Source organism: Dermacentor andersoni, chromosome 3 (genome assembly GCF_023375885.2).
Source record: "Dermacentor andersoni chromosome 3, qqDerAnde1_hic_scaffold, whole genome shotgun sequence".
NCBI lineage: Eukaryota > Metazoa > Arthropoda > Arachnida > Ixodida > Ixodidae > Dermacentor > Dermacentor andersoni.
In genome coordinates this window covers 74,880,412-74,896,503 of record NC_092816.1, presented here as the reverse complement: position 1 = coordinate 74,896,503, position 16,092 = coordinate 74,880,412, and the positions used below count along the sequence as shown (strand labels likewise).

Sequence of the window (16,092 nt, the reverse complement as noted above, 5' to 3'; positions counted from 1 at the left end):
CTCTCGTGCAGTAAGGCTACAGGCAAAGCGCGAAAGAAAAGTACTGAACAGCAATGTGAAAGTACCATAAAACCACCAGTGTAAAACATCAGCCTCGATGGGTTTAGTAACCTGATAAAAAAATTGTAAGCGTTTCTTGTATCTTATTTCTTTTATTTTATGTGGTATAATGCGCCTACAAGTTGTAACGGATATACAACCTATTTTGGACGTGGCAACAAATGACTTCATCCTGTGCGTTTCGGAATAGCACTTGAACTAAACAATTTTATCACAGAAAACTTAATTTGCATCGTGACCAGGAAAGGTGCTTGACGCATTTGGCGGTGACTAGCCCTACAGCTTCGAGTGCCGATACAAATTTTACAGCGAAGAGAGAGAGAGAGAGAGAGAGAGTTCATGATTGAAATGTTGAGAGGTCAGCTCGTGTTTTACTTCCCAAGTAAATAATTTCTCACTTAAAGATGCAAAAGAAAAAGAGAAAGGAAAACAACCAAGATAATGCGCATAACAGATAACGTCCCATGTAACATTTACACCGAGAAACTTCTTGCGCTCCATAACACATCAACGATACCCGGTCTTTGTATACGAACGGATTGTTCTGTGAACGAGACAATTTAGCATACAACCCCAACATTCTTAATGCGCCGTTTGTCGTCGAGTTATAGAATGTTCCTCGTTCGAAAACGAATTATGGTGAATTAATGATGGGCAACGCTTTACCCCGAGGTGTCAATTTTTACAATGCATCTCGGTGCTAACATTGAACGCTTCGCAACATATCAGGTCACAGGTTTTCCACGATTTATGGCTTCAAATTACGTTATATGCCATGTGTGTCTACTCTCATATTGTTCAATCCACAGTATCGACCCTTTCTGTCTAAGACACGTTTTGTCATTATGTAATGTACGAATGTTTCTGTGTTGCGTGACTCGCTGCTGGTGTCGGCTAGGAGCCGAGAGCACATCATGCTGCGTTTATTCAGCTTCTACCTCGGCCTCCTCCATTTTGTACTGTTTGAAAACAAACAAACAAACAAACAAAGAAAGAAACAAATAAATAAATAAATAAATAAACAAATAAATAAGTAAGTGCATGAAGGGTACAGAGGAGCACGATATTTTCAACAACCACAATACGCCAACGAACAAAGAAGCCTAGGAAAGCAAAGGTGTTTTTAATTGAAACGCATAATTACTGCATCACTCTTACTGTAACACATTGCTTGGTCAGCCTAAGCGAGACACAGTAGCGTAAGCTTAGTGACTGACGTCGCCCACAAGTTCGTGCACCAGCTCGCCAAGAAGTGATGAACTTTCACTGCGTCTGCTTGAGCGTAGTCAATTTTTGGTCTCGGTAAATGTGGACTGCATTTTACTCCATAAGAGCAATAGACTGAACTTGACAGGTTACAAGGAATCTTTTTGCATCAAAACAGCCCAAATAATGTGAGACACTCGGAGATCCATGACGTCAACCCAGTGCTGAGGTTGCGGTGCCAGATAAGTGGTGTCCAAAACCGCGTCCCAGTGACGGCCTCTTTCTGGGTAACAAAAAAAAATATCTCGAAGGCCATGCTTTTGCTAACCGCATGCTCCAGAAGGGACTGCGAAAGCGGAAACATGTCACAGACACGATGATTTGTTCGGGGAAAATAATTCTGGTGTTTACTTTTTTCTTTTTTCATTCAACCCGCCGTGGTTGCTCAGTGGCTATGGTGTTGGGCTGCTGAGCACGAGGTCGCGGGATCGAATCCCGGCCACGGCGGCCGAATTTCAGTGGGGGCGAAATGCGAAAACACCCGTGTACTTAGATTTAGGTGCACGTTAAAGAACCCCAGGTGGCCAAATTTCCGGAGTCCTCCACTACGGCGTGGTTTTGGCACGTAAAACCCCATAATTAATTAATTACTTTTTTCATTATTAACCAATCAGTTGCCTTGAAATAAGTGAATATAGACCCTTGAAGGAACAGTACACCAGCGTGACATTCATTTAGTGCTGCTCCTATGGTGTCCCATTAAGTAAATTTGCGTAATAAACGTCCTCGGCTAATCTCTGCCGGTGATGCCCGAAAAGCTACGTTCGCGCAGCCCGTCAAGATTACAACGGACCCTCGGCAACAGGTGGCCACCTCTTGCTTCTTCAACGAAATAAGCCGCAGTAAGCAGTCCTCGACGTCTCACGGAGGTCACGGCTGCGCACACATCTCTCTTAGAAATATGTAAAGAGGACGTTGCTCAAACAAAATAAAGAAAGAAAAGAAGGAGTCCCGCAGCGAATGAAATGAAAGGGGATCCTCGGATGCTCGAATAGCATAGAAAAGGTGCGGCAGTGGTGCGAAATGAACAACTGCACATAAACAAGCTCCGGCACTCATCGCCCTCTCATTTCCGTACCGTGCAAATGAAGCGGTCAGGTGACAACCTGTTGCCGCGGCGCACTTCCTTTGAACACTTTTTCGACAGGTCTCTTTTCACTACTCCATTTAACGAGCGCCTGCGAGGCTCGCCCTCGGTTCGTCACCGTTTACGGGCGACTTCCTTTCCCAGCGTCAAACAACGTCCCGACGCATATTGACGTCCGCGTGATCCACTCGGTTCTAGCATAAACGGACCCGTGAAGCATTCAAGAAGAAAAGCAACACTGGTCAGGAAGGAGGGCTCTGTCTCGATCTCTTCTAAAGGAAAGCGTTATTTGAAAAGCCTCCCAGACTTTCGTAACTGTGCTGCTGCTATCTCGCCGAACATTTCGCACTTAGCGAAAAAATAAAAAGAAGGAATTATGGGTACGATGGTGGGATCGAACATCGCGTGCTCAGCACAAGAGCCGGAGCTCTAACCGTTAGATCCAAGAAACACGTGATGAGTTTACACTTCGTGATGTTGTCGTTGAGGCGATCCGAGGCGAAACGTCTGTGCATGACTGGACGATAGCGAAGACTGATCGCGGAGGGACAACGTCATGTTTTACGGAATCAGTATTAGTTCTTCAGAAACCTAGGCGAGCAGTGCAACATAAGTATGTACGTCAACTGCTTCACAGACGTTGCGCTTTACAAGCTGCGGAATCAGTTATTGCTCGTGCGCACGGCAGAGCTCTCTTCTTCCCAACAAAAAAACTGTCGCCAATTGTTGCGCGTCTTGCTTCATTCAAGCTACAGGACAAAACTTCGAACAAAACAAAACAGCGGACAAAACTTCGAAGGACGCAAGTGTCAATTACCGAAAATTTCTATGAAGCCTCGCATGCTTTTCGCGTAAAAGTTTCGGGAATTTGGTAAAGCCAGTGGTCACCCTTTTTTTTACGCTACAACAGACCTGTCATAAATAAGATAACCTGCATATACTGCCATATCACTGACAATTTAATGCCTATAGTATATCCCCACTCGAACTTGCATATGTCTGCGTCCACTTTTTCACGAGGATAACACCAAAACACGACTTCCACTTCGCGCTCGGCTTCAGAAGGCAGCCACAATGACATCTTGCTACCTTCGTCAACAAGGACTTGAAATTTCAGGCGGAAAGTGCTCAATGGTGGTATTTACGAGGAAGCCAATGTCTGCTTACGTTATATCAATTAACGGACAAGTTATACTATACAGGTTCTTGGGAGTCGTAATTGACAGAGACCTGTCTTGGACGCCGCACATTAATTACGTGAAAAAGCGTGTGACTGCTATCTGTCACCTGTTCAGGCTCCTTGTAGAAAAAGGTTGAGGAGTATCTAAACACGCTATGTTACAGCTGTACATGACGTTGTTAGTTGTATTACTGCGGTACGGCCTGCCTGCAATATCCAACACCTGCAAGACTAACCTGCGTACGATTCAGAGCATTCAAGCCCAAGCCTTTAAGATGTCTTGGCTTACCACGCAACACATCAACGACTGAAACCATTGCCATTGCGCAGGATTGCCCAATCACGACGCACATTACCGTTGAGACAATGCGTATGCATCTCAGGCATTATGCTAGGACCCCTTCCCACCACGTGGCGAGCCTCACTGCTGAAAGGCCCGCCTCGACATTTAGCGCTACTGTCAGTGCACATCGTGCGTCGTTTACTGCAGGGTACGCACTTGCGGCCAATCCAGTGTTTCCTCCGTCGTGTTTGAACCGTCCACAAGCACATATAATGATTCCAGGACTACAGAAGATGACAGATCTACCGGCCCCTGCTCTAAAACAGCTGAGCTTACTTGTTTTGCATGAAAAGTACAGCAACCACGTACACATATATACCGATGGATCAACTATGTCGTCCAGTTCTGGTGGTGCGGTGGTTATAAGAACGCGAGGAATAGCATAGCGGTCATAACACCTCAACTGCGGCAGAACTAACGGCCCTGCGTCGTGCACTGGGATTCATTGATTCTGAAAGACCTAGAAAATGGGCCATGTTCTCTGACTCAAAACCGGCATTACAGTGCACGCAGTCAGTTCTCCGACGCGGATGTCATGAATAGTTCACATACCAAATCGTGAAACTTCACCATCACGTCCAACAAAAATGTCACGAGGTCGTTTTTCAGTGCGTACCTGGCCCATTGTGGAATCAGTGACAATGATTCCGCCGCTGCTCGCACAGCACATCAACAAGACCGATTGGAACTCGCCAAACTGAAGACTTACACGACTGCACCTAATAAACCCCTCACTGCAACTCCGACCTCCACTTGGACTTCCTCAAGGTGAAGCTACGCTTCTCTGACGCCTTTGGTTAGGAGTGGCCTTCAGAAACGCATACTCTACATTAATTAGAGTGACCGACAGTGCAGCATGCGAGGTCTGCGGCACCGAAGAAAATATCGACCACCTGCTAGGTGACAGTCCACGATATGCCCCAGAATGACAAGAACTTGCTAACGCTCTCCAAAATCTGGACAATCGGTCGCTTCTGTGCAGGTGCTGCTGGAACACCACCCCCATCGCTCGCCGGCCCATAAAGCGGTGAAGGCGCTTTTGTACTTTTTGAGGACGACGGGCTTGTGTGAACGCCTGTGACTATTAATGCAATTTCTATTAGACCAGGCGTGTCAGTGAACTCACCGCTAATTTCCTTCTTTCCTTCCCTCGTATCTCTCCCTGTCATCTCAGTTTTCCCCTTTCCCATTCTCCCAGTGCAGGGTAGCCAACCGGACGCTTTTCTGGTTAACCTCCCTGCCTTCTGCTTTTCTTTCCTCCTCCTACACCAATGTTTATCGTGCACCTAACTTGCCTTCTGGTTTTTCATCTGAACTGCATGATGTACTGTGCTATTTGTGCGTAAGGTTACCAAGCTCCCACATTTTCTTCAATGCCACTTGAACTTGGCGAACATTTCTTAGACGGACTTTAATGGTTCCAGTAGCGAACTGTGGATCATATGAATGCGTTAATTTCTTGACGCTTGCAAGGAATTTAGCTTTGATCAAATTTTCAAATCACTATCTCGTACTGCCCTTACTAGGGCTACTATCATGGGCCTTGAACACCGTATCCGTCGCTTGTGAAATCCCTTTATTAGTCACTGGCACTAAGCGACCAATCCGTTGTCAACTTTCACATCTCGAATGATCCACCTCGAAAAAACAAAAATCTCTAAATGCTTCAGAGGCTTTATTAGAGCTGATTACGTGGATATTAATGCTGACCTTGAACTGTTCTTGCATGTCTTCTTTATCAACTTCTCAGAAAGATCGGCGCAGCATGTTTAGCCTCTGTTTAAGCAGAAAGTCATCAATACATAGCGCTACGTAAGAGTAAAACAAACAATCAGCCCCCTGGTTCACTCAGCTATAAAAACGGCTTTTGAATAAAAACACATACGATTCAAAAGCTAGGTTCTTTGATAACGCGGCAAAGTGGGCAACGTATCAGGATGCGGCTGCCCCGTACAGAAGTGCTCGTTCTATCGCGAAGCGCACATTTCACGGAATGGCGCTGTCGTCATTGCTGGTGACTAACCCACGTAAACTTATGACATGTCACGTGGTGACGAAAAACAAATTCAACTAATGGTTGAGAACGATAGAAGTGTGCCCTGCGATAACGTGTGTACTATGCTTGACTCAAGCTTTTCAGCATATTTCGTCACTACTATTCCTTCTTTGCTACCAGATGTTACCGCGTACGATTTCTTCTCAATGGATGCAATCCCTTTTTAGTAAAATGGTATACGCAATCTAATAAAAAAATCAGAAAGCTTAAGTGGACACGACGGCTACAGCAGAATTGCATTCTCTCGCGTTTCAACGTCTTTCATTTCGGTCAGCATTATGGGTCGCTCGCTAAAACCTCATTTAACGAAAACATACAACACTAATATCACTTATAACTCTGTAACCGTACTACACACGAACGCCATACTTTAGTGTTGTTGCCTAGAAAAAAGAAGCCGTTACTCGACATGCGCGTGTTGCGAACGCAGATGGCCCCGTGGTCGCGTCACGCATGACGTAATCGGAGCTAAATTTAGCCTCGGGCGAGCCGTTCAGAGAGGCCTATCTCGGCAGTACGTTTGCCAATCCAAGCGGGAATGGTCGCATTTGAGAGAGATCATTCTGCCATATTAAGTATAACCTGTCCAACTCAAATCAGTGCCTATCAGGAGTTACAAGGCCTGAAAGTGTGCAATTCGTTGCAGAAATTTCACGCCTGCTCGGCTGTGTCGCTCCTCCGTTCAACGCGTAGGGCCCACAATTGGCGTCGAGGGATCCGGGAAACAAGGCAGAGGGATACCCAACCCTTTCGACCACGGCGGAACGTGTCCCTTTTCATAGGGAGCGCAAGCGCAGGAGCCCAACCGTCTTATTCAGTATGGCGGGCTCGAGTGGTGCAGGGCAGTCTCGCGCGCCAGCAGTAGAGGTTCATTTCTGCACCCTAATGCCAAGCACCTGCTGAAGGAAGTGCACTGGGCTGAAAGTTTCAGTTTCAGTTTATTATTCTTTCAAGATACATGGTTCTTATAGCATACAGGCACACAGAGATTTTTCCTTTTGTGCGTATGTATGTATGTGTTCATAGACATTCATAAATTTCAAGTAGCCCCACGAATTGGCTAACTCCAGTACAATTTGGAGTTCCTCAGAAAGTTGTTTTGGAGCCGTCTGAGGCGACGGAAACTGCAGAATGTATTCCCAGTACTCCGGTTCAACTAAGCGTACATGCTGCTGCATGCTGCATTTCATAGCGTTGCAGAGTGCTCGAAAACACCCCAGCTGACGATACTGCTTATATGTGTTATTACTGCACGAAGAAAAACGGGCATGAAGGAGGAAGCAAACAACATATTCACCGTAATTACATAAATTCGTACCAACTCGCCCGACTTTCGATCTCTATAGTTAGAACACCGGTTAGTTTACATGTGTTCCTACAGAAAAGCTAGCTGCTTGATCTCGGCGATATAGAGAAGCGTTAAAAGCAAAAGAGCAACCCCATGCAATAAGCCCGTCGAACACCAACCGCTTTGAAAGAAACGAGTATATGCGAGAAAAGTGAGAACTCACGTGGTCGCAACGGAAAGCACTGTTACATAGAGACAGAGCTTTCACTTCCAATGCACGGTGCCCTCTCAGCTTGAAACCAGGCCAACCGGAACATGAAATTATCAACATGTTAGTTCCTCTTACTAATCGTTCCCATCGGAATAAGTCCCACTTCCTGTTCGTTCGACTTGTTCTTGGCCCATTCTATCGTACAACGCAGTTCTCATAAATGTGTAAAGAATAAAACGCGCGTAATTGAACTTGAAAAAGAAACATAATACGCTTCGATGAAAGTGCCCTGAGGATCGCCCTCCCAACGTAAAAAAGTTGCTTGTTCAATGGAGCAGCATAACGCGTCATCAAAGAGATCTGCTCTAAAAGCGTTGATAGCATTTTTAATGAAAGTGAGATAATTAATTAAAGCAAGATGGGACATCCACCCACTCGTAGCTATTGCTACAAAGGAAACCCATACGAGTTCCTCGAAAGTGAAGCCTCGTAGTTGAAGGAAAATTCGTCCTACAAGGCTTTTCTTTCGAGGAACTCGTATGGGTTTCCTTTGTAGCAATTACTACGATTGGGTGGATGTCTCATTTTCCCTTAATTAATTACGTCGCTCCACCTTGCGGGTCTCCACAGAACTATTACGTGAAAGGGATATAGTATTTACGTACTGACACTTAGCAACTTCTCGTGTATATTTCGCTCATTTATATGCAACGCACACACACACACACACACACACACACACACAAACACACACACATATATATATATATATATATATATATATATATATATATATATATATATATATATATATATATATATATATATATATATATATATTATATGCTCCGGTTAAATTTTAATTGAGTTAAATCCACGAACAGGAAGGCAAGAATGGAAGCAAGAGAACCGAATTTGACACCCGAGATAATATGGAGTGCGTGCTTAGCGTGCATGTCCAAATAGATACGGAAGGTAATTACGATTATGACCACTTTATTCACATATGGTTCGATCGCATACATCGCATACAGTTTTCCTGCGACACGTATGTCGCATACACGTGTGCTACAGGCATGCAGAGCGTAGAAACCGAGTTGCAAAGTGGAAATACATACCTCGGTCATTCATTGTCATCTTTAAAGAGAGCGCCCATGCGAACACAGTTTCTGATGGCCCAGTTATGAAGTGCTGCACGCTGTTTTCTCTAACCAAGCAAAATGCACCATTTAGACGATATCTGGAACCTTACCATACCACGGTTATAAAAACAAAATGCGAGACCAAGATGAAAAATAACTTATTTACCAAGTATTAACCAGGGGGTCAAGAAGAGCACGGCTGGTTAAGGGCTCTGCAAAAATGAAAAGAAAAATATCAATACTTTTTCTGCCAGCGGCAGAGATTAGGTAAGTCAGATCACTACTTAAACAACACTTGTCGGACCCGCGGTGGTTGCTTAGCGGCTATGGCGTTGCACTGCTAAGCACACGGGACCGTGGAATCAAGTCCAGGCCGTGGCGGCCAGATTGCGATCGGGGCGAAATGTAAGAACGCCCGCGCGTACCCTGCACTGGGTGCACGTTAAAGATTCCCAGGCGTTCAAAATTATTTCGAAATCCCCCTACTGCGGCCTGCCTCATTATGAGATCGTGGTTTTGGCTCGTAAAATCCTTCTTAACACTTGTCGGCCCAAGTTTTCGACAGTTATTGTTACGACTATCTACTGGTTTCCTTACGAGTTACAAACAATTATGATGGAATTTAAGACATGCTACAAAACACAATCTTGAAACCGTAGAAAAAAAAACAAGAATATATAAACTCGTAAAGACGACGAAAAACAAAACTAGAATAAAATGCCATGGCAAGCGGCTGGAAAACATATTTTGTGGCTGTGACGCATGTTCTTACGTTGAGACACACTCGTCTCAGGGCCGCAGCTGCGTTGCTTGTGATTTCTCATCCGTAAGAACAGCTGCTGCTGCGAAAGAGGTGCTAAGGTCAACCTCCACGAAGGGAAGGTCGCATGATGACTCACCATGCTACGCATCACTTCAAAGAGCAACTGGTGTGGTGGCGTAGTGCACGCATGGCTCTCTAACGGAATAACAAAACAACGCAGACGTGGACGGCAGTAAACAGCACCGATAACGACATCTTGTAAAGTTTTGTTCAGTCGCTTGCATTGCAACGTGGCTCCTAAACCTGGCGGCGCGCATGGTCGGTCGGAGGTCATGGGTGGAAATTTTGTGTCCCATGACGTTCATCTTCGAAAGAAAACCGCAGCTTTACATACATGATTATGTTGACGCCACCACCGCAGTTGCCCACCGTCTAAGTCCCGATATTCTCGTAGTCCACAGGTGGATACACGCATGCGGACATACTAGAGCTGTCCAGTGTAGGCGTGCCGTCGCGCACCTCTGAGGAATGCATACTTGGCAAACATAGCAAACACGAACGAGCCAAGCCTGGAACTCTATGCTTTCGAAACGTGGGGTGGTAGCGATTTTATGGTTTAGCCTGTCGGTTACAAATTGTTGGGCTTAATTAACGTCTCAAAGCTACTCTCCGCTATGCGATATACGCCTTAATTAGTGGGCGCAGCTTATTATCTACCACTTGGGTTTCTTTAACGTGAGCCCAACGCATAGCACACAAGCGTTCTTGCATTGCGCCCCATTTAAATGCTGTTGCGTGTTCGGGAATCGAAGCCTTGCGATCGGGCCTGCAATGGCTATAGGCTGAGCATCTATTTTTAGCGTCACTGAGGCAGGTAATGCATAGAACTAGCGTCACTGGGGAAGTACAAGAAGCAGACGTAAGACTCCATTGCGGATTATGGTGGGCCCTTCTGAAGATAGCAGGTGTCATAAGCATGCATATGAATGGCACTTTTACGTAACCTCTTAAGAAGCTGGTTTCTCTCAGCATAGTGTATGTATACCACGAACGCGACCAAAAACACCCTTCGATGTTTCCTGACCGTTGCATAAGGAACAAAGCTGGAAGAAGGCACGCCGCGTCATAAATGACGACAGAAGGACGACCCGGCGAAAATGCTATCTTTAGGGGCCGACAACTGTAGGTATGTGGGCAGGTTGGTACATCTTCAATAAAATAGTTGAGCACAGGAAAACACGAGGCCAAAAAGAAAGACACATCGGACACGCAGGTGCTTTACCGACAATGGTGTCTATTTCATTAAGCAAGCCGAAAGGAAGTACCTTCATAAAAGACGTCACATATCTCGGGAAGAACCTTACAAGAAAAAAACTGCAAATAGAAGCCGACAGAGCACACAAAGAAAATCGTAAAAGACAAATCGTCATGGTATGCGCACGTGATGTTGATGGCCTGCGCACGTGGCGGTTGGGCCACGTGAGCACCTTACGAGGGGCCTACGTGGTGCAACCTAGAGTGGCCATGGCCCTCTGCTAGTAGTATAATCTCTCTTTGGGAATTTCACTTTTGCGTAGTTTGTGCATGGACAACGGTCCGGGTGTCTTCGCATAACTTCAACTACGCAAAATTTGGGCCGCGGCGCCCTCCATAGATACTACAAAACACAAGCAAGCGCTCGTAATATACATATGTTCTTTGAGATCCTCCAGTGCTCGCAGCGTCTGCCACGCGCGCAGCAAAGTCTCCAAGGCTATATTAAGCCTAAGCACCGAAAAAAAAAAAAAAAGATCTGGACAGCAGCAGCGCATGTTCACGAATACTTCGCTGTCGAAGAATCATGAAACAAATTCACAGAAAATAGCAGCATCATATCGGAAATTATGGGCTAATGGACCGGATCTGCGTTTTTTGTAGTGCGTAGCCTCCAACGCCGTGCTGAGGCCCATAGTTTCGACAGCGCTGCCAATACAATGTGACAAAGAGTGTAGACGTTCTGAAGGCCAACGTACGGATTGATAGCAATGCCGTGCACTCTGCAATCGTTATTCATGAAAGTCTACTGGAGCCGTCCCGAAGGCTGTTAGTTACCGCGAGCTGACAGGTCGAAGCTAAGGAACTAAAACACAAGCGATGTCGTTCTTCTCGCTATCATTATCAGCCGTAACAGCTTCCGTGTATAGTTACTCTTTTCGTGATGGACGTTCCTACACCTCCCTTGAATGCATTCGTAGACTGACAGCGCCAGCAGCTGGCTTGACAGCATCTTTCTGCTTCTACCTAGTAGCAAAGGTGGCGATAACTTTGCGATCTCGACTTCTTTCAAATCTCACGCCCGAAATCTCGTATCGAGCTGATTGTTTGGGTAGGGCGAACTTGAGGACTGCTCGTTAGTCGTATTTTCTATTCAACAGTAGCCTCCCCCTCCCCTCCCAAACCACAGCATTTATTTTTCTATTTTTTCTCTATTTGCTTTAAACCAAACTACGCAGAGTTGCAAGAAAGGAGGTTGTGGGGAGGGGCGTGTTGGCATCCGGCATGCTCAAGAATACACACTACGAAAAGATTTGGACAGAGAGCACAGACCTGGTTGTATGTGTGTTTCTACTTTTCGCATATTTTCGCACCATATCGCTCAGGGTTTTTCCGAGACGGCGTTATTTGTTACAAGCAAAACTTGAAGATGTGTTTGCATTCCATTAAAAGATAATTACGTCTTTTCCCATATACAGTGATCGCAATGAAAACACAATATTGTTATCGCTGGTTAATAAACCGCTCTATGTGACTACACTAGCCCCACATAAACTCCTAGAGAGTTCGTTGTGCCGATTTTGAGCGCGCGTGTTACACATCCACCGACGCGCGAACACAGATATAGACGCCCGCCCGCTTGCGGAACGAAGCAGTTGGTGCGCAATCACTTCCTCTGTTTCCGGTGCACGCTTGACGGCTTCCGCATCCGGACGACAATCTCGTTAGTGTATAGACACTAGTGGGTGTGTTTCGATGGCGGATCTGATATACGCCGGGAATTCCGAGTCTCTTACTCTGTGACTAATACGCGTGATTTGCCTCCGGTATCTGCTCGCGACGCCGTGTTGCGTCTCCATAGTGCGCACTTTCCTGAACTGTACAGTCTGAGGTACGCCTCGTTCAGCGTATGACAGCGCGTTTACCGACCGAGGAGCTGTATCAAGTGCTTGATATATAGCTTTGCCGAGAATATATGTTGTACTGAGCTTTAGGGGACATGTTTTCTCATTTGTCCAAATATAAGAAGTAGGGGCGTTTCGCCGAGTTTGTGTGTGCACCATTTATTACTTACTTTTCTAAGACTTATAAAACTCAAAACAATCTGGAGAACGATGCTGGCAGGTGAGAAGTCATTTACTCGCTCACCATAGCAACGTGCCATACTCTTGCGAGACCCTAGGAGGTCTCATAAGTCAAGGTTTCAATTCCGCATATTGTTTGCGCATTGTAATAATTGCACGCTCACAGTGCTCCTGTGGTGGACAACAGCACAGCATTATGAAAGCGACGTTTTCTTTTCCTCTTCCCCGTCTCCTTTCGGGTGCTCGCTACTAGTTGCTGTCTCGCACGATTGGCCAGTACCAAACATACTGGAAAAAAGCACCGGATGCAATGAATATGGAGGCCACCCACGGTGGCAGGTGATGCACGTAAGTGAATGCACGAGCTCCGACAAAAATAGATCGTCGTCGCCATCATTTCATCTCGTTCATTCCAATGTGATCATTCTTTCACCCGCCGTGGTTGCTCAGTGGCTATGGTGTTGCGCTGCTGAGCACGTGGTCGCGGGATCGAATCCCGGCCACGGCGACCGCATTTCGGTCGGGGCGAAACGCGAAAACACCCGTGTACTAGATTTAGGTGCACGTTAAAGAACCCCAGGGTGGTCGAAATTTCCGGAGTCTTCCCCTACGGCGTAAGCCTCAAATCAGAAGGTGGTTTTGGCGCATAAAAGTCCATAATTAAATTGATTCCTTTGTTTTAACTCCGTCATTATTGTTCTATCGTCTTCACTGTCTCGTCATCAAGCAACTGTCATCACGCAGCTGTCATCACGCCGCCATAGTCACGCCGTCGTAATCACTCCATAGTCGTTAAACCGCCGTCGACACGCTCTCGTAATCAGTACATCGTGATCATTCCGCGGTCGTCATGCATTTGCCTTCAAGTATTTATGGTCATACTGTCATCGGGATGCCGTCGTGGTCCTTCCATCATTGTCATTCCGTCTTCGTCATCATTCCAACTTCGTCATGCCATTATCATCACGCCGTCACCGTCATACCATCGTCCTCTTTCAAGCGCCATCCTCACATTGTTGTCCTGCAGTAGTGGTTGTCCCATCGTACTCATTTCGTTGTTGTCGTTCTAGCTTCGTCATGCAATTGTCTTCATGCCATTTTCGCCGTGGCATGTACACCTTCATCTTATTGCAGTATTCCTCATTCCAGCGTTGTCATCTAATTGGCATTATGCCATCATCGTCACACTAGCATCATTATTCCACTATCGTCATCTCATTGTCGTAATGCCGTCTTCACACCATCGATCTCATTGTAATGTCCTCAACCATTTGTCACCATGCCGTTGTCATGATGCCGTCGTCGGCACACAGCCTTTTTGATTCCAGGGTCGTCATCTTATTGATGTCATGTCGTTGTCATCGCCATACCATTGCCATCGATCCAGCATCGTCATCCTATTTCTGTTACTCCGTTGTCTTCATTACATCGTCATCACTCCTCCTTCATCATGCCATCATCGTTATTGCGCCGCCGTTGTATTGTCGTTGTCGTGCCATCGTGTTGTTCCATCGTCATTGTGTTATAATGATTCTGTCGTCATCATGCCATCATCATCGTTGCGTCTCATCACATAGTCGTCGTCCTGGCATCGTGGTTGCTTATCGTCGGGATTCGTTCCTCGTTATACGTTGAATCCACATGATCGAGCACCAAGGGTTTTGTTCAGTGATGTGTTTTCCGGTAAACATGTGTGCAACATGTTCGTGTGCTCTAAAAACACTAAAGAATGCTTCGCTTAAACCGAGTCCCATAGCACGTGGCAACCGCGTATATTTTTTTTGTTGTCGGGAGTAGGCTACAGTTACTTCTAATTGGCTTTAGCTGCACTCCGAAGGAATATAGGCCCGACCTCGCACTGTATAGTCGACGTATTTTTGAAGTCGATCGTGCGAGCACGGACCAAAAGTTCACGCAGCGTCCCTTCAAGCACCACAGCGATGCAGATAAAGCATCGCAACAAAAAATTACGGCTCTCTTAAGATCTTTCTTAAGAAGTGAACCGCGAAAGCCTACTCTTTCTCCGCTTATCATTCGCCTCTTTCTCTTTGCCTCTTCTCTTTCTCTTGTTTCTTTTAGTCTTTATTGCTCACTACTAAGCATTTTTAGTCATTTGCGATCAGTTGTGGTCATTACAAGCCGTCATTCGACATGTTGGTCACATCATAGTCATTAGTAGTCATTACAAGTCATTTCAGTCATAAGTAGGCATTACTGGTCGTTACAAAGTATTTTAGTCATTTTTAATCAGTTGTAGTCATGACAAGTCATTTCAGTCATTATTAGTCATTATTTTTTATTTTATTTATTAGTACCTGAAAGGCTCCATTGAAGGGGTATTACATGAGGGGGTGGAACTTCAGCAGTACATTCCTTCTATGGATGATCTGAATGACGATGAGTCGATCTGATCAACGATGGCGTTTGGCAGGTCATTCCAGTCCCTTGCTGTATGGACGAAAAATGACGACAAATGCGCAGAAGTGCGGGCAGGCGGAGGGTAGACAGCCTTCCCGTGGTTTGTGCGATTGGAAATGCGATGGGCGGGGCTGATAATGGAGTTCAGAGATGAATGATAAAAGAATTTATGAAACAGACACAGTCTAGAAATTTTTCGGCGGTTCGCTAAAGTTGTGAGATGAGCATTGCGTTTTAGTTCAGTTACACTTACATGATAGGAATAGGCGGAGAAAATGAAACGAACTGAGCGATTTTGTACAGATTCAAGAGTAATGGAAAGGATATTTTGATGGAGGGCCCCCGATCGCGCATGCATATTCTAATTTGGGGCGGATAAGTGTTAAGTAAGCAAGGGATTTCACTGATGGGGGTCCTAATCGCAGGGTTCGTCGAAAGTAACCAAGGACGCGATTTGCCTCGTTAGTAACCTGTGATATGAAAAGACCAATTTAGATCAGGTGTCAAATGAATGCCTAAATACTTGTAGTTGATACTGAAGTGATTTCTGCATTCCCGATTAGATATCTTGAATATGGTTATGAGTGACGTCGATGGAATGATAGGAGAGATGTTTTTTTCTCATTTATGGACATTAGCCATGAATTACACCAGGTTAGTACGTGCTGAATGCAAGACTGAAAAAACAAAATGTCATCGGTGTTAGTAATAGGCCAGTAGATAACGCAATCATCAGCGAATATGCGAATGTTAGAGCATATGTTAGCAGGCAAATCATTAATATATATGAGCAAAAGAAGGGGGCCCAAGACGGTGCCTTGCGGTACCCCAGATGTACCAGAGGAATAAGAAGATGAACATTTATTAGTGAAGAGAAACTGCTGCCGATTAGTGAGAAAGCTGCATATCCAATTAAACACATGCTCGTTAAGATTGAGAC

At 45.5% G+C, this 16,092-nt stretch overlaps 1 long non-coding RNA gene across 2 annotated transcripts; it reads right to left on the bottom strand.

The window, feature by feature from the left end:
- Positions 1-8,481: 8,481 nt before the first annotated feature.
- LOC129387707 (uncharacterized) lies at positions 8,482-11,710 on the bottom strand. 2 transcript variants are annotated; one of them, XR_011893003.1, is made up of 3 exons: positions 11,409-11,710; positions 8,800-8,845; positions 8,482-8,698 (listed from the first exon to the last, which is right to left on the bottom strand). It is a non-coding gene; the product is annotated as an uncharacterized lncRNA (long non-coding RNA). The 2 variants fall into 2 exon arrangements; XR_008614888.2 differs by lacking the exon at positions 8,482-8,698 and having other exon boundaries at positions 8,777-8,845.
- Positions 11,711-16,092: the final 4,382 nt, after the last annotated feature.